This window comes from Cynocephalus volans, chromosome 6 (assembly GCF_027409185.1).
Source record: "Cynocephalus volans isolate mCynVol1 chromosome 6, mCynVol1.pri, whole genome shotgun sequence".
Taxonomy (NCBI): domain Eukaryota; kingdom Metazoa; phylum Chordata; class Mammalia; order Dermoptera; family Cynocephalidae; genus Cynocephalus; species Cynocephalus volans.
In genome coordinates, this window is record NC_084465.1 from 138,810,717 (window position 1) to 138,831,008 (window position 20,292).

At 35.7% G+C, this 20,292-nt stretch overlaps 1 protein-coding gene across 1 annotated transcript in view; it reads left to right on the forward strand.

Annotated features, from left to right (window-relative positions):
- The window catches only part of MALRD1 (MAM and LDL receptor class A domain containing 1), a 632,630-nt gene that overhangs the window by 400,715 nt on the left and 211,623 nt on the right, over positions 1 to 20,292 (forward strand). The window lies entirely within an intron of this gene.

Consider the following 20,292-nt stretch of genomic DNA (forward strand, 5'->3'; position numbering starts at 1 on the left):
TGCACTCGGGAGAGTGCGGCACTGGGAGCACGGCGTCCCGCCGCGGGTTCGGATCCCATATGGGAATGGCCGGTGCACTCACTGGCTGAGTGCCGGTCATGAAAAAGACAAAAAAAAAAAATAAATAAATAACAGAAATTTATGTCTCACAGTTCTGGAGGCTGGGAAGTCCAAGATCAAGGTGTTGGCAGTTTGACTGTCAGATGAGGGCCCATTTTCTGGTTCGAAAATGGCAACTTCTTGCTGTGTTGTCACTTGGTGGACGGAGTGAGGGATTTATCTTGGGCCTATTTTATAAAGGCACTAATGTCATTCATGAAGGCTCAGTCCCTGTCCCCCCACCATGACCTAATCTTATCTGAAAAGGCCCCACCTCCCAATACTATCACCTGGGGATTAGGATTTTAATATTTAAATTTGGGGTGTTGGAGAAACTATTCAGACCATTGCAATACCTTCTCCATCCATCAATTGCACAAGTAACTCCCCTCTTCTCTCTATACCATCCCTTTTCTAACATGTAGCAGTGTTCTCCTCTGAACTTATTTTTTAATGCAATTTTAAATGTAAGGCTAATATTTCCATGGATCTATTAATTTAAATTAATTAACAGTGAACCAATAAAAAGGGGTTGAAAAGCTAGCAGTCAGGGCAAATGTGAGAAATAAACTCAACCAGTTAAAATTCAAGCAGAACTTGAGGTGAGAGCTATGCTCGGGAGATTTAAAAATGCTACTTCAGCATGTGAATAATAACTTGAACAAATGTGCTTTTATCATGCTTCTAAATGTGTATATACCTACACTTAGCTTTTCTTTACAAAACTACCCAGAAAATGAAAATGTGGAAAGTAATTATAATTACATTTATACAATTTCACTGTTCACAAAGTTTTTTCATAGGGATTATTCCATTTGATTTACAAAATAGTCCTGTGTGATATACACTGCCAATGAAAGATATGCTTTCTGTGGTTTTCTACAACGATTCACTTGGCAGCAAGCCTCTGCAACTGCAGAGCTAAACCTGAATGCTATTTAATTTTATTGTTTCTCTCATATTAAAATATCATTTCAATGAGGCAGTTCAAAAATGTGACTTTGGCTTTTGGTGATGTTACAGCATCTGTTATTTTTATGAGCAGGGCTGCTTCAAAGGGTTCTGCTTAGAAATAAATCCTTTAAATTTTGATTTCCACTCCCTGTGTTTCCAGAAAAGGTGGCGGCCAATCGGCTACCTTCTATATGTTCCATAAAATCGGCATTCACATACCCCCTCTAATCTAGAGAGCACACAGCTCTGGGTACTTAATGTCATGTAGGGGACAGGATTTGGGCTTGAAGATGTTTAGAGAGGGTGCCTCGGTAAAAGAAAATGGAATTCTGCACATACAATCATGAAAAATGGAATTTTGGACATGAGAATGTGCTTCTTAAACTCTTTCTGAGTAACTTTCCTAGTAATACGTTGAATTTTTATTATGGTTAGAAACTCTACCTAGAAATGATTTTGGCAACTTGAAAAGGAAAAAAATTTTCAAAATTTTTTCTAAGATTCCAGAAAGAAAGAAGCTTTTATTAAACAAGAGAAATGCCTTTCCTCTCGAGGGAACTGGAATGTTTCCTAGATGGGTTGATTCAGGACAGAAGAAAACTAGGAGTTATTATCCCAGCTTTGCCTGGTTTCATGTAGATGTTCTTCTCTTTCTTGTCTTAAAGTCCCGTGAGAATTTACATGATTATAATTAATTTTGTTCCACTCAATCCAACCCTCTGCTTACTACTGAGTGATACCTTATATCTTATATTTAACGATAAACTACTTTTAAGTCTATATTTCTTTCTATGACATCAAATAAAGAGGCATCATGTTGTTAACTGTAGTTGAATATGGTCAATTGCATATTGAATACATTGTAGAAAAAATTAGCAATTGTTTTTTTAGAGCCCAGCCTGCTGCAAATAATGAGGATTTTCAAGTTATTTTTTAGGTAAGATAGAAAATACACACACACACACAAAAAAAAATTATGTGAAAATTTGAAAGACTATAAATGGAACTTAAAACCAATGATTGTTTATTCCCCTTAGTTTTAAATTCTATGCCCCAAAATATCAGTACTGTGTACCATGAGGAGGAGCTTAGAGTGTGATTTACCCTAAGTCACTGTCTACTATTGCTACTTTAGAAGTAGAGAATGGTATTTGACAAAATACCTGAAAGTCAGAGAGGCTCTTTAGCATAGGGGTTAAAAACAGAGCCTGGAGTCAAACTACCTGGGTGTGGAATCTGGCTCTGGCACTTAGCTTAGGCAACTTTCATCATTCCACTTTGCCTCCCCTTCCTCATCAATAAGATTGAGATGATAAAAATAGTACTTCCATCCTACATTTTTGTGAATATTAAATATGCTAATATATGTGAAGTTCTTAGGGTAGTCTTGGCACATAGTAAAATTACTGTAAGCATTACATTTCATAGTTACAGTTTTCATCATTATTATTAACATGCCCCATTCTCAAATAGTGCATCATTGCCCTGTATTAGGAAACCAACTTTAAATCAAATGCAAACAGGTCACCACAGAATTTATCACAGGATTGTTGCTGTCCTCCATTTGAGATGAAGAATTTAAAAAATAACTTTTTATTTCTGACACATTCCACGAATCACAAAACAAACACACCCATTATATTGTATCCCATTTATGTGAAATATCCAGAATAGGCATATGTATAGAGACAGGAAGTAGCTTATTAGTGGTTACTTAGCAAAAATGTTTTTTAGGGCCAAGGGAATGGGAAGTGGGCAGTGACTGCTAATTGACATCGAGTTTCTTTGTGGGGTGATGAAAATATTCTAAAATTATGGTGATTGTTGCACGACTTCAAAAATGTATTAAAACCATTAAATGTTAACCTTGATATGGCTGAACTTCATCGTATGTAAATTATAAATTATACATCAATAAAGCTGTTTTTCTTTAAAAAAAAAAAAAAGGAATAAGAGAGCATACTGGAAAGAGGTGGTTGCAGTGGCAGAACTGCTTTTGGATTTTCCCAAGTCCTCACATCAAAACAATCAGCGAACTAGTTTGTAAGGTCAACTAGCCATGGAAAATATATACAACAAAATTAAGTAAAAATACATCCCGGCAAAGCCCAAAAACTAATGGGGGCAAACCACAAACGGCGACAAGACCTGTGAGTTATTTATGTGTGCAAGAGAGAAGGAAGGAGACTCACTAGAAAGCCAGCGGATATTTACCGGAAAATGCAGGCAGGTGGTTTAAGAATGGGCACTAACACTGGGATAGGTTTTATCCACTTTGAGAAAGAATGGATTCAAAGGATCTGTGGTAAGTTCTGTGGGGCTGGAACAATCTAGACCCTGTGAACTCTCACAATTAATCCACCAAGATTCTCTTCCAGGACAGGAGCCTGCAGTCAAAAACAAAACATAATATATGAAAGAACAAATAAACACTGCTGGAGGAGGAATCAAGTGGAATAGACTAGGGACAGGTGAAGGAAAGAAAAAATCCACATCAAAGTGATGGAGGTAACTGAAGCCAGGAAATCCTAAAAAACAAGTTATCATTTTTTATATTGATAGATAGATAGATAGATAGATAGATAGATAGATTATATATAGACTTGCATACTCTTTTTGGAGTTTTGATCCTAATCATATAACTCCGGTTATGTCACTTTAGAGCCTCAGTTTCTTCATTCACAAAACAACATAATCACAGTAGATAATCTCTGCGATTTCTCTGCAATTATCTGACAAATCTGGAGTGTACGCTTTTGTTTTCTTAAATTTCATAATCATTGAGAACAAAGTTTAAAGTTGATCACTAGTGGAAATGAGAGAAGGTAGAGTATACATACGACATATACTCATATACAGTATATATTATATATACCATAATATATCTATTTAGCTACTTTACTGGCTAATAAGGAAGCTATTTGAGCATCATATTTATTTTTTACTTTCTATTCAAAAATTTACAATTCAATTTATTATATAATATTTACTAAAAGGCCAACAGTAAGCTAGATATATTCTTTTTTTATTTCTTTACATTCTGAATACATTATGGTACTATCCTCAACTTGCTATTGAATTTATTGTATTTTTCTAAGAAGAAATATACAACAAAAGAATGGGCATATTCTGTGCTCTGTCCAAGGACACACTAAGAAGCATTTCTCCTTTTTGGGTAAGCTTATTCATAGAAAAATAAATGACAGATTATAGACTTGATATTTTAAATCATTAGGTTTAAAATGGTTTTTACACAAATTTTATAAAATGCAACAACCATTCCACAGAACAGAGAAGTAGAAAGAGAATACATGGAGAAAGAAAAGGTATATTCCATCATTGTAATTTTAAAAGTTCTAAGTTTAAATGGCTATTCAATTTTCAATTAGAATATTATTTACTTAAGTACAATCATTCACCTGATACTTATTGAGCTTACTATTAATAGTAAGCAGCATTTATGTCAGTGGTTAGGAGCCCAGATCTGCAACAAGACCACTGGGTAATAATCCTACCTGACCCACTGCCACCTGCTTGGTGGTATTAGGCAAGTTACACAGTCTTCCTTTGCTTCATTCTTCTTTCAAATGGTAATAATAATGTCTCCATCTCATAGAGTTCTTATGAGGATTAAATTATTAATTAAAGTGCTTTGAAGAATGCATGTGAAATAGTAAGCACCTGGATATTTGTTGGCTAAAAAGTATAAAGAGGCTTTTCGTTTTTTTAGCACACCACTTTTTATACCAGCATTTAGGATTCGATTTTTTCTGTTCCTTCTTTTTCACATGTTCAGCAAACATTTGTCGATTATCAAGGCTGCAGGAAGCTCTGTGCGATGTCTGTGCACGCCTCCTGAGAGCAGGGATGAAATGTGTGCATCCCAGTGTTCAGTTTATGGAGTTTTTCATTTCCCTTTCAGTATCCCTTTTGTGACTCCTGGCCTTTCCCTCCCCATGTCCCTCCCCACCCCACACACCCATGTCTTCTATTCCCGGAACCTCTCTGTAGACTGTCCCCAAGACACTGGTAAACCTGGGACATCAGGGTGGGACCCAATAACAGTATAAAATGTTGCCTTTTCTACTGAAAATCCCGAAAATTCAATTGAATGATGACCAGTTTTCAGTTTAGGGAAAAGGAAGAAATAATTTAGGGAACAGAAAATGTTTCCAGAATCTCCTAAGTTGACAGTCGCTACTCAGTCTCTCTCTAAATTCATACATAGCAAAACACATCATGCCCCTAAAATAATCCTAAATGTAAAAAGAACGAAGTATCTTCCAAATGAAATAAGAGAAGCCAGCATCATTATACTTTTAGATGTCTAGTACCTGTCTTCACACTTAACCTGAAAAGACATTCTTTTTTTTATTATAGCCACTTTCGCACCTCTCATTTTTTCCTCTTAAAAACTGTATGTGTACCTCCTAAGTGCCCTTTAAACAGTAATTGATCTGGAGTGAAAAATAGTAGCATGGTGATAATGACTTCAGTGCAGCATCATTCTGGATTCAAATTGAACTTGGGAGATCACAAAACAGCTATTGCTCCATATAAAGTTCACGAATAAATATATCTATAAACAGAATCCTGTAGAGTTTGACTTCGAAACTTACCTTCCTCACTTAGTTTAGATGAAAAGCTGTATTTCTGCTCAGGTTCCAAGCATTCCAAGTGCTGCATTCAGATCGTTCACAATTTTCTTTTAAATTAAATTTTGTCAGAAAGGAGAAAGAAAGACTGTAGAGTAGAAAAATAATAATAATTAAACATCTTATCCTAATGAAATAACTTAAAATGACTTTTATTTATAAAATAGTGAGTGGCTAGATAATGTGCAGCACTGTATAATGTAATGGTGGATAAATGTCGAGTAGATATGTGGATAGAAGGCTGGATGGATGATGGATGGACAGATGAAAAGAGAGGTGGACTAATAGAGACCATGCATTCAAATCTTGTTATAAATGTGAAAATTCAGAGCAGAGCAAGTTCCTGTCTTCATGGAGTTACATTCTGGTGGCAGATGCAGATAATAAAGTAATATGTAATATTGTATCACGTAATAGTGATAGATGCTTTGAACAATACAGAGATTGGAATGAAGAATTATTACCCTGATAAGAGTTGTCAGAACAGTGTCTTTGAATGTTACAGTTAAGCAAAAGCCTAAGTGAAATGAGGAGGAAGAGCAATACAGATCTAGAGACCAGCAAGGCAGATTTGCTAGGAGTGGAGCACATCGCTGGAGCAGAAGGGAATAAGGAGGGAGAGACAGCCATGGTCCTCATCACACAGAGCCTTGTCATCAGAAATGCCTGCTCTGTGTTGGGGACTTTCTCACAGCACAGGGGTAAAGCAAGCAGACACTGGATTCAAACTTCATGGGCTTAATTCCTGGCTCTACCACTTACTTTCTTGTGGCCTTGAATATAAGTGCTTATCCCCTCTGTGCCTCAGTTTCTGTATGGTTTTAAAAACATCCTACCTTAGGGTGATTATAAAGATTTAACAAGTTAATATATGCCAAGTGCTTTGAACAGTAACTCAACAGTAACTCTTCATGGTAACTGCTCAATAAATGTTAAATATGATCACCATCATCATGATCACCATCATGATTAATAAAATCCTCACAACTCTAGAAAATTTAGGCACCTGGAGGTTACAGGAAATAATGCCATCTGGGTTGATTTTCTGACTGATGCTTAATAGTACGGAGACTTAGCCATATTTAGCCACAACATCATAGAATGCTACTGAAATCACAATGAATGCCTTAGGGGTAAAAGCAGTCACACGGTACCTAACATATTTGCAAAGCCGGTTCACTGCACACTGGTCACCAACGTTTCTGAATCTGGTGAGACAGAACACCCCCCCACACACCACAAGTTACATGAAGCAAATGTATGACTTACAGAGAGGCAGCAAGGGACAACAGAAGCCCAGGATACATTGTGAGCTGGTGCCTCAAGGGTCAGGAAAGCTGTCCAGGGTAGATGGAGTCTCATCCACGCATGTCCTGGTGGCACCACAGCTGAGGGACCTGGGAAAGCGACCTACTTGGGTTTTATACCCTAGGGGAACAGGACCAGCTGAGCTAACGCTTTGAAGGACATCCTGTTTCTAGTGGGAACTGGAACAGAGCCCAAGCTGTTCCAGTTGGTCCCCTTTTATCTTGGGACGTTGCATTCCCAACACATTCTACCATTATTCTTAAGAACTGCAAGTGAGAAAGTGGGGAGAACTGGGTCAGCCCAAGACCGCCACTGGGATAACTGATCTGCAGTACCTAGTTTGTCAATGATTTCACGTGCTCTTGAAAGAAAACAGGTGATATCAGATGTAGCATTAGCATTCCTAACACTGACGTGTTTTTGTGACATTAAAGTATTTTAAAATATTGTAAATCCTGTTTTGAAAAAAATTTATATTCAGCCAATCTTCATTGTTATAGACTAGTTTTAGTTTTGATTCAGAAAACTTTTTTAGTAAGAAGAGGAAGGAAAATAATCCTTACCTACAAACATAAGATGTGAACCAAATCCAGGCCACAGCAGTTTCTCTCTTTACCTGATTATGTATGACTATTTTTATTCTATGTTTCCTTAAACATTGCAATGCATTTTTTGTACCTAGAGCAAAAATTTTGTGCCAAAAATTGATATAACTTGTTATATATATATATATATTTTTTTTTTTTTTTCAAAGGGCCAACAATAGGTATTTTTTTAAGAGTTAATTTTCAGACACAAAACCATGCTAGCAGGAAAACAAAGCTGCAAAGAGGAGGTTGCTTCTTTGCATCATCTACCATAATAGACCCCTGCCTTCATTCATTCACATGTTCATGAGTCCCCAGAAATATGCAAGGTAATAAGGGTTTATACAAGGACAAATCAGAGAATAACATTTGAAATAAATTTTGAAGGACCAGCAAGATTTGAATGTAGAGATGCAAGGGAACAGATAGCGTGAGTCTGAACGGCAGAACATGACGAGGCAAGAAGAGAAAACAATGCATTCCAGTTCGGCCTCATATTCCAGGGGTTAACAATTGTTTTCTATTTTGCGTGCAGACAGAAATGAAAGTAAGGTACTGACTGATTGATCATGCCATCAGAGTACACATTTGAAAGCATGCTTCAGTTTGCCCACCAATATATGTCACCAGTGTGCAGAAAACAGTCCTGTTGGGTATATACTATTTTGTGTACATTGTAGGAAATAATCATTCTTGAAGTTTTCCTTCATCTCCTTACTACAATACACATCTCTGGCAAGTAAGTTCCTCGTAAAGCACTTAGAACAGTACCTGGCACATAATAAGTACTACACTAGTGTTAAATAAACTAAATAAATCAGTGAAGCCTTGATTCTACCTTTTGCTTAGAGAAGAGTAGCAGCTACAAGGCCTAATGACCAACAAAAAAATGAAACCATTTACACCAGGCAATTTCCTTGTAGAGAGGTTTTTGATAATGAATTCAATTTCTTACGTAAATATATAGCTATTCAGATTATTTCTTCTTGTGTTAACTTTGTTAAACTGTGTCTATCAAGAAATTTCTTTCTTTTGTGGGTTTTTGGAGGGGAATTTACTGGCATAAACTGACATTCCCTCTACTTTATACCTGTTTAGATCTGTAGTGATTAAATATACTCTTTATGTCAGAGCCAATTCATATCTTTAAATTAAACTTGGTACTTCAAATTAAACTTTACATATTGGCTGGGTGAAATGCCCAACATTTCTTAAGAGGAAAAACAGTCTTATGTGAAGGAATTGCATCATACTTTAGCAAATATTTTTTACTGGTTAGCAAGTATCAAGGTCATGTTTAAAAACATTTTGTTGTAATTACTATATAGCCTGATTGTATTTCCTCTTCCGATTTGCATATAAATACCAATAACATGTTCATATATAAATGCATATTTTACTAAATATATAATACATATTGATGCAAAAATTATTTTGACTTTTCAGTCAACGAAAGGTAACTTATTTTTATTGATTTAATAATTTTAATTTTTCATCAAAAGGAAAGAATGGTGATATCATTTTCATTGATTTATAAACAAATACTACATTTTTAAAAACTTATTACCATATATGGTAGAGATATTTACTGTTTTCAAAATATCCATTTTCTCCCCATGTCTCCCTTTCAGTTAGATAGGTCTATGTGCATAAGATCTGGCCAATGTGTTGTGAGGAAGTAACATGTATCACATCCAGGTTGAAGCATTTAAAATCTGGATGCAATCTTCATTGTTACACACTTGTTTCATTTTGGATTCAAAAATAAATATCTCCAGGTCTCCCCTTGTGTGTCAGAAGGGTCCTCATGTTTCAGATGGTACATCTACATCTGCCTGTTCCTCCTGAATTTGTAGAAAAGAGCCCCTCAGCCAACTTGTTTTGGATATGTATAGTTGAGTGACAAAAAAAAAAAAAAATAGTGTTTTTTTGAGATTTTGAATTATTTTGTATTTATGTATTTTTTATTTTACACTTGAAACATAATTGATGATGCATATTTATGGAATACAGAGTTGACTATCAGTATTTGTATACAATAGGTGATGATCAAATCAGTATTATTAGCATGCTCATCACTGCAAATCATAGTCATTCTTTGTGTCCTTTACCCAATTTCTCCCTAAACCCCCTCTCCCTCTCCCTTTTCCCCCTGTAGTGACCAGAGATCTGTTCTTTCCTTCTGAAATTTCAGTGTATTATTGTGGTTGGTTGGTTGTTTCCTCTTTCTTTCTTTCTTTCAATTATTTTTTAAGTGTAATACAATCTAGTGCATCTTAACACACAATGCAGTTTCCTATATTATATGGAGGGAGATTATTTACAGTTAGAACAATTACAGAGTCATATTGTGTATATGTAGAGTTGTGTTTGACATTGGGTTATCCAGCATTGTAATCTTGGAGGCAAATACATTTGTTGCCTTTAAGGTTGCATCTTGAGGATTGTGGTTGCTTAATTAATGAACTAAAAGAATCACAACCGAGCTATCAATCCTTTGCAGGTTTATTCAACCTGAAGGTGTAAGAGAGAAGTGTACTCACCTCTTCAGATTTTAATAGTCTAGACATGTTAAGAAAGAGCTTCTAGCATTCCTGGTTCCAGCCTCATAAAGAAAGTACTCAGGGCAAATAAAGTTGATGCTAAACAAAATTCTGAACCAGGAGGTGGAAATAGTTCTTGTGGCCTCAACCCTCTACTTCCTGTCCTTGCCAGCTACAACCCTCACTTTCCCTTATTGCTGGAATTGATTTGAGACAGGTTTCAGAGGAGAGGCTTCACTGTCATGGTCAACCAACCACGTTGTTCTTTATCGCCATGGTCAACCAGCCACGTTGTTCTTTATCACCATGGTCAACCAACCACATTGCTCTTCATTAAGCCTTAGAGCGAAATTATTGGCTTCTTGCTAAATCAGTGAGTAGTTCTTATTCCTGGTTCCATGTTATTTTTTTTTAAACAAAAAGACTATGTGATTGAATTTATTATCTCTTCAGTTAGCTATTTTGAATTAAAAAAATCAAAGCCATGGGAGAATCTAATTACTGTAACATTGTATTCAAGTAAACCATTTGTTACATACCTAGAAAATATGAGATAGTGCTTTCTCTCTCAATAAAATTTAGAAGATTAGCATTTCAGTATTAAGAAGGTCTATATCTAAAGATGTAATTCTCATCATATCATCATAATAAAATTAATATTATAAATAATATAATTATACTTGATTATAATCCAAGTACAGTGATATAACTTGGCTCATTCATAATATTAAGAAAAAATAATTACTTGAGAAGACATTTTAGTAAGACTTAAATAGCCCTTGAAATATCCCTACGCTCAGATAAAGGCAACTATAAATTTGAATGCTAACATTATCCTCAGTTCATGTAATTTCTAATTAGAATTTGTTTCGATTACAGTGAACATTTCCACATTTATTATCTGGGTCAGTGAGACCCTTGCAAAGAGTATTTGTGACAATATGGTGTTTCCATTTTTCCTGAACTATAATTGACTTATTATTTTCTACTCAAAATGAATATTAAAGTTTATTAATAAGACTTTCATTTTACACTCACGATTTATATTTTTTTATTTTCCATTAGGCAATTGAAAGATATGCTCATCAGTCCTGAAATATTAGTGTGAATATATTCTGATGCATAAGATTTATAAGATACAGGTATACTTAAAATAAGTAGGTGTGGAACTCAAGAAAGTTGTATCTAGTGGGACCAAACATAAAGAAACAGGTTACGATAAAATCTACAGAAATTTATACAAGCACAAATATTGAGCCAGGACTAGAAACAAATTTTCTTGTCTATTATATCTGATGGAACACACACACACACACACACACACACACACACACACACACACACACACAGTTTTTACTATAACATGTTTCTGGAAGTCCTCATGTTTTGAATAAAATGAAAAAAAGAGAGTTTATGGGAAAATAGGGTTGAGCAAGCCATTGTAATTGTGGATAACTTAGTTATACAGCACTAATAATAACACTAGTAAGTATACGAAAAATACTTAGACAGCTTAAAGTATCCTAAATTCCTAACAAATAGAGGAACTTTTCATTAAATCTATGACTGTATCTAAAAAAGTGGGTGATATTGGCAGTGGGTTTGGCATATATGGCTTTAATTATGTTGAGATACTTTCCCTCTATACCTAACTTATAGAGGGTCTTTGTCATGAATGAGTGCTGAACTTTATCAAATGCTTTTTCAGCATCTATAGAGATGATCATATGGTCCTTGTGTTTGAGTTTATTAATATGGTGTATCACATTTATTGATTTGCGTATGTTGAACCAACCTTGCATCCCTGGGATGAATCCCACTTGATCGTGATGAATAATTTTTCGTATGTGTTGCTGTATTCTGTTTGCTAGTATTTTAGTGAGGATTTTTGCATCTATATTCATCAAGGATATCGGCCTGTAGTTTTCTTTTTGGTTATATCTTTACCTGGTTTTGGTATCAGGATGATGTTTGCTTCATAGAATGAGTTTGGGAGATTTGCGTCCGTTTCAATCTTTTGGAATAGTTTGTAAAGAATCGGTGTCAATTCCTCTTTGAATGTTTGGTAAAATTCTGCTGTGAATCCATCTGGTCCTGGGCTTTTCTTTGTTGGGAGCCTTCTGATAACAGCTTCAATCTCCTTTATTGTTATTGGTCTGTTCAAATTTTCTACGTCTTCACGGTTCACTTTTGGGAGCTTGTGTGTGTCCAGAAATTTATCCATTTCCTCCAGATTTTCAAATTTGTTGGCGTATAGTTGTTTATAGTAGTCTCGAATGATTCCTTGTATTTCAGATGAATCAGTTGTAATATCGCCTTTTTCATTTCTAATTTTTGTTATTTGAGTCTTCTCTCTTCTTTTTTTTGTTAGCCATGCTAATGGTTTGTCCATTTTATTTATCTTTTCAAAAAACCAACTTTTTGATTCGTTGATCTTTTGAATTGTTTTTTGGTTTTCAATTTCATTCAGTTCTGCTCTGATCTTAATGATTTCTTTCCGTCTGCTAACTTTAGGATTGGATTGTTCTTGTTTTTCTAGTTCTTTAAGGTGAAGTGTTAGGTTGTTCACTTGCCATCTTTCCATTCTTCTGAAGTGAGCATTTAATGCAATGGGGAAAAGCTGAAAGCTTTTCCTTTAAGAACAGGCACTAGACAAGGATGCCCACTCTCACCACTCCTATTCAACATAGTGTTGGAAGTACTAGCCAGAGCAATCAGAGAAGAGAAGGAAATAAAGGGCATCCAGATTGGAAAAGATGAAGTCAAACTGTCCCTGTTTGCAGATGACATGATCCTATATATTGAACAGCCTAAAACCTCTACAAAAAAACTGTTGGAATTGATAAATGATTTCAGCACAGTAGCAGGATACAAAATAAACACACAAAAATCAGTAGCATTTCTTTTCTCCAATAGTGAACATGCAGAACGAGAAATCAAGAAAGCCTGCCCATTTATAATAGCCACCAAAAAAATAAAATACTTAGGAATTGAGTTAACCAAGGAGGTGAAAAATCTCTATAATGAGAACTACAAACCACTGCTGAGAGAAATTAGAGAGGATACAAGAAGATGGAAAGATATCCCATGCTCTTGGATTGGAAGAATCAACATAGTGAAAATGTCCATACTACCCAAAGTGATATACAAATTCAATGCAATCCCCATCAAAATTCCAAAGACATTTTTCTCAGAAATGGAAAAAACTATTCAGACATTTATATGGAACAATAAAAGACCACGAATAGCCAAAGCAATGCTCAGCAAAAAAAATAAAGCTGGAGGCATAACACTACCTGACTTTAAGCTATACTACAAAGCTATAATAACCAAAACAGTATGGTACTGGCATAAAAACAGACACACTGACCAATGGAATAGAATAGAGAATCCAGAAATCAACCCACACACTTACTGCCATCTGATCTTTGACAAAGGCACCAAGCCTATTCACTGGGGAAGGGACTGCCTCTTCAGCAAGTGGTGCTGGGATAACTGGATATCGATATGCAGGAGAATGAAACTAGATCCATACCTCTCACCGTATACTAAAATCAACTCAAAATGGATTAAGGATTTAAATATACACCCTGAGACAATAAAACTTCTTAAAGAAAACATAGGAGAAACACTTCAGGAAATAGGACTGGGCACAGACTTCATGAATACGACCCCAAAAGCACGGGCAACCAAAGGAAAAATAAACAAATGGGATTATATCAAACTAAAAAGCTTCTGCACAGCAAAAGAAACAATTAAAAGAGTTAAAAGACAACCAACAGAGTGGGAGAAAATATTTGCAAAATATACATCTGACAAAGGATTAATATCCAGAATATATAAGGAACTCAAACAACTTTACAAGAAGAAAACAAGCAACCCAATTAAAAAATGGGCAAAAGAGCTAAGTAGGCATTTCTCTAAGGAAGATATCCAAATGGCCAACAGACATATGAAAAAATGCTCAACATCACTCAGCATCCGGGAAATGCAAATCAAAACCACATTGAGATATCATCTAACCCCAGTTAGGATGGCTAAAATCCAAAAGAGTATGAACGATAAATGCTGGCGAGGCTGCGGAGAAAAAGGAACTCTCATACATTGTTGGTGGGACTGCAAAATGGTGCAGCCTCTATGGAAAATGGTATGGAGGTTCCTTAAACAATTGCAAAAAGATCTACCATACAACCCAGCCATCCCACTGTTGGGAATATACCCAGAGGAATGGAAATCATCAAGTCGAAGGTATACCTGTTCCCCAATGTTCATCGCAGCACTCTTTACAATAGCCAAGAGTTGGAACCAGCCCAAATGCCCATCATCGGATGAGTGGATACGGAAAATGTGGTACATCTACACAATGGAATACTACTCAGCTATAAAAACGAATGAAATACTGCCATTTGCAACAACATGGATGGACCTTGAGAGAATTATATTAAGTGAAACAAGTCAGGCACAGAAAGAGAAATACCACATGTTCTCACTTATTGGTGGGAGCTAAAAATTAATATATAAATTCACACACACACACACACACACACACACACAGACACACACACACACACACAAACCGGGGGGGGGGGGGAGAAGATATAACAACCACAATTATTTGAAGTTGATACGACAAGCAAACAAAAAGGACAGTGTTGGGGGGGAGGGGGGGAGGGAGAAGGGAGGGAGGTTTTGGTGATGGGGAGCAATAATCAGCTACAATGTATATCGACAAAATAAAATTTAAAAAAAATAAAAATAAAAATAAAATAAAATAAAATAAAATAAAAAACCTGTTGAGAAAGACAAAAAAAAAATAAATAAAAAATAAATAAAAAATAAAAATAAAAAAGTGGGTGGGTGTGAAGGAAGGACACTTGATGGAGGGTGGTATAAATAGAAGGGTGGATAATGGAGAAAAGGGGAAAATACCCAAAGACTGGGGAGAACCATGCAGTAAATAAACACTTCCAACAGAAAGCATATGGAGAAACACAGCAAAAATCACGGGGAGAAGCACAAGCTGAGCAGTCCCGGATTCCTCCGTGACTTGCTGAGCTCAGCTCTGTGAGTGTGCTTTGTTTTTATCTGCTGTGCCATGGTGGCCCAAGATATTATTGCAGTGGGGAAAATTGTGTAGAAATCGACACAATTTCTGTGTTATTCTGACCCAATTCCACCATTGATCAGAAGCATACAAACTGCATAGTTTTACAGAGAAATATTCATTGGATAAGTGACAAGACCGTAGGAAGAAATGAGTGTATATTGAACAACTATTGGCTGCCAAGTTCATACAAGACCCAGCATATACAGGATCTCATTTTAGGAGAGAATAAGGATGTTTCATATAGAATGGATTCTTGAAGGATTTGAGCCAATTGAATCACACAAATTATCTTGAAAGTTGCCTCAGAGGAATTGGGAAATAAAGAGTTTTAAATTCTTGATTAAAATATCAGGAAGGGAGGGCCGAGCCTGTGGCGCACTCGGGAGAGTGCGGCAACGCTCCCGCCAGTAGGTTCGGATCCTATACAAGAAGGGCTGGTGCACTCACTGGCTGAGTACCGGTCACGAAAAAGACAAAAAATATATATATATATATATATCAGGAAGGATATCTTACCACTAGCCTACTTTTTGGTCTTTTAGTCTTTATACATTCTCATGATAATTTCTGGGAAATATTTGTTAATTAGGTCTACTGTAATTGCCAATAACATCAAATATAAAGGGAGTTGATTGAAGGATGCAAGGATTCTCATGAAACCCAAGATCGGGAATGCAGGCCAGCTTCAGGGAGGTACTTAAATCATAGGTTGAAAAGTGAGAGGGAATTTAAACTGTAGTCTTTTGGTGCTTCTTGTCTCTTTCACCTTTTTCTGTTCATCTATTTCATTCCCCTCTCTCTGTGGAACTGGCTTTCTCTGCATCACCATAGTATGCAGAAAACATGACTGCACAGAGTTCATGAGTCTGGGCACATTGTTGCAGACATCTTTAGTTATATTTCTAAATTCTTCCATTGACCCATCTTCGGTAAAATGGCCACCCTCAGATTAGTTAACTGTAGTCAAATGGCAGGGATATGTTTTATAATCATGCCTACTGGAACCACACCTTTGTATTCCCAGGAGAGCTGGGAATACAAATTATATTAACCATGTCTTTTATTTTCTGTGTTCTGATGCTTCCTGGAGATAATAAACGATTTGCTTTTGATTGTATTTTTCAAATGCAAACCAACCAATCCAGAGCCCACATCCCCAACTACCTCTTTTATGGAGCTCTTACATTCCAAGGCACTTTCCACCTGCCCTAATCACCCCAGGGCAAGTACCAGAGACTAGGAATAGCCACCATGCCCCAGAGTTTACTGAAATTATTTAAACTAGTCAATTGTAAATCTGCTTCTTGCAGAATCCGCAGTAAAAGCTCCTGACCACAATTCCCCCATCTCCTGCTTCCTGACCAACCCTGTGTAGCCTCCCTCCCCTCCCATGCAGTGTTCTCCCTCTTCTTGGCATCTGTAAGTAGAGATGACCCTTGAACAACATGGGAATTAAGGGCGTCGAAATAAAAAATCTGTGTATAACTTTTGACTCCCTGAAACTTAACTACTAATAGCCTATTTTTGACTAGAAGCCTTACCAATAACATAAATAGTCCATTAACACATATTTTGTGTTTTATATGTATTATGTACTGTATCGTAGATAAATAAATCCAGCATGAGGATCGTCATAAAAAAGGAAAAGGAAATTTGCTGTGTTAATTTATCTTGAAATGGTGGGCAACGACAGCTGCAGACCTCAATCTATGGTACATATCAAGCAATTCAGCTTTTTCTTGTAATGTCATGACTTTTCTTTGTTTCTCGGGAGCGCTTCCAGTGTGACTAATAGCGCTTCATAGGGTACCCATGGTGTTTTTCAAGGTTTACTATATTGCCCTAAACATAGTAAAAAAAAAATATGCAAGAACCCCGAGAGATCACTTTTTACTGCAATATACAATTTACTGGAAGGATGAACTGCTCACCCAGAGATAATTAGCATCACGTGACGTTTTAGGCGGATACTCACAACACTTGAGCAATAGCAGGAGGTGGTTATAAAATTATCACAAGACTGCAGTATATACTACAGTTAATTTTATGCAGTTATGATTTAATACTGCATCTTTACTTTTGTTTACATTTCTCTGGACTACAAATGGCCGTGTACAGTCTGCAAGTATTTGTGTAAGTTTTGATAAATTTTAACTTTTCGTAATAGATTTGTGTATATTTTATGGTACTAAATAATAAAATAGACTAGTATTTTTATACATTTTATACCTTCATGATATACTTAAATTTTTCTTAATTTTTTGATATTTCTTGGCTCTGTGGTTCCTCTGCAAGTTTTTCCAATTGTTCCCAGTCTCCAAAAAACTTTCCAGTATATTGAAAAAAAAAAAAAAACCATGTAGAAGTGAACCTGTGAAGTTTAAACCCATGTTTTTCAAGGGTCAACTGTATAACAGTTTCAGTGGCAGTTGTCTCCTGATCTGCTGACCTCACCATACCTAAATAATAATAAAACCTATATTAAAACACATGTCCACTATAAGCTCATTGAAAATGTATTCTTAGAACATGATATTATGCATTCAACAAATATTAATATAATTACGCCTACAAACAAGTTCTGAAGGATATTACACAGATAAGTTGATTAATACAATAGATGGCTATTCCAGTAGTCTAGGTGTGAGCTACAGTAGTGTAGTGGGAATAGCGAGGGGAGGTGATGATTCAGAATGGCTAATTTAGCCCCTGCCATTATGGCTTCCTTCCTGCTGGCAGGAAAACCTAAGGTAGGGAAAGAGGCAAAGGGCATATACCAGCTGTCTTTTAAAAATGTTGCCTTGAAGCTGTTGCATATAAATTCTACTTACAAATAATTAGCCAAAATTGAGTTGCATGGTCAAACCATAAGGAAACCTAGGAAATTTGTTTATTCAAAACTCAGTTTTATTACTAGGGAGGAGGAGGGAACGGATATTTACACAGAGAACTGAAAACTTACTACCAGTTCCTAGATGGTCATATCTGAGCTTAAGAGTGTGCAAAATCATGAGGTTAGTATATATTGTCAGTTAAGAGTGCATATAAAAATATAAATTTCCACTTAACCCAGTGTTCTGTGCTCTTTCTCCTCATGCTCTTTGTTGAGGCTGCTTATGGCTTGGTTCTCCACAGTCTTTGGGCATCTTTCCCTGTCTCTGCAATTCAAAAGCTTAAATCTTTTTATAACCCCAACACTTCCATCAAAATTCCTTTCCCTTTTAGATTTAGGTAAAAATAACTTATCAATTTCTTTAAATCCACACCAGCAGTTTTTCATTCATTTTTTTAATAATAAAATTTTCCTAATATAGTAGATACAATAGTATATTGTTTAAATTCACATCTATAATTAATAATGAGGTTAAATTTTTTTTGAACTCATATGCTTATTATTGGCCATTTATTTTTCTTCTTTTGAAAATTGTTTGTTCATTTCCTTCCCAGAAATTTCTATTGAGCTGTTTGCTTTCTTGTATTGATTTGGAAGTGCTCTTTATTAACCCTTTTATATAAGGTATATTGTAGATAATTGTAGATATGTTTTTCTTGCTTTTCATTATCTTTTTATATTGTTTCTAGATACTTTTGACGGAAGTATTTTTATCCAATTAATTAAATTTAATTTAGTCAAGGTTTTCTTTTATTGCTTTGCCTTTGTCACTAGGCATAAGATGCACCTTAAGATAAAATATTCTTCACGGTTTTCTATGTCTCTGATCTTTACATTTTAGTGTTTGTATTAGTTTGCTAGGGCTACCATAACAAAATACCATAGACTGGGTGGCTTAAACAGCATAAATTAATTTTCTCACAGTTCTGGCGGCTGGAAGTGCAAGATCAAGTCGTCAGCAGGTTGGGTTTCTTCTGAGGCCTTTCTGGATGGCTTGCAGATGGCTGCCTTCTTTCCATGTCCTCACATGGTTTTTCCTCTGTGCATTTACATGCGTAGCATCTCTTTCTCCTCTTAGGAGGACACCGGTCACATTGGATTAGGGCCCCTCCCTAAGCACTGCAGTTTAACTTAGTCACCTCTTTGAAAGCCTTATCTCCAAATACAGTAATTTGGAGAAGATCCCACCTATATAATTTGATTTAACTTTAATTACCTCTTTAAAGTCCTTATTTCCAAATATAGCCCTATTTGAGGTACTGGAGGTTGGGACTTCAACATATGAATTTGGGGAGGGGCAAATTCAGCCCATGACAGTGCTGAAGTGCTTATATTTAAATGTCCTTGACCCATATTGTCAACACCATGCAGATTTAATTTTAATTATGCTTTATATTTTTAGTTGTTTCCTCTTCCCAAGTCCACTACCAAAATATGTGCCATAAGTTTTTTTGTTTCATTTTTGTTTTGCTTTATTTATTTTTTCTTTACAAAATGCTGGTATATTTTACTTTCCTAGTTGCATAATCTACATATTTTATTTTTTAATCTATTGTGCTTTGCACTGAGGGAACACCCTGGATTCATTTTAGTTTGTTTCTTAATGGTTAATTAGAATTTTCTTAATTGTCCCACTCTGGTGGGAACTAAAATATGGAATTAGATGATTATCCTAATTATCAAGGATTCACAGGAATTCATTTGGCTGGGTGAATAAAAAAAAGATGAAAATATTAAGAAATTAATAATATTATCACTCAGTAATTGATTGTTTACTCTTATTAACATTTCTAGATCATCTTTGGTGTGAGTTTTTTTGTCTGGATATATTTTACGAGTTGAGTCACTGACAATCGTCTCAGTATATAATAAATAACGTAAACATTGAAATTAATTTGAGTGAAATACAGCTTTCTTGGGGCACTGGATACAATCTTCCAACAAGCTGGGGGATCGTCTGAAAGAGACTGTGAGAGCACATTTATGGTAAATTTAGCTTTAGGCCCTCAACAAGGGATAAACCATACCCTCAGTGTTTAGATGATATGAAAAATTCTGAAACTCCAGCTTTCCCAACTTTCCAAGATTCAGAAAGTCCATTTCCGGAAATATATGTCTTACTTTTATACCCTTTGTTCTCATTGGT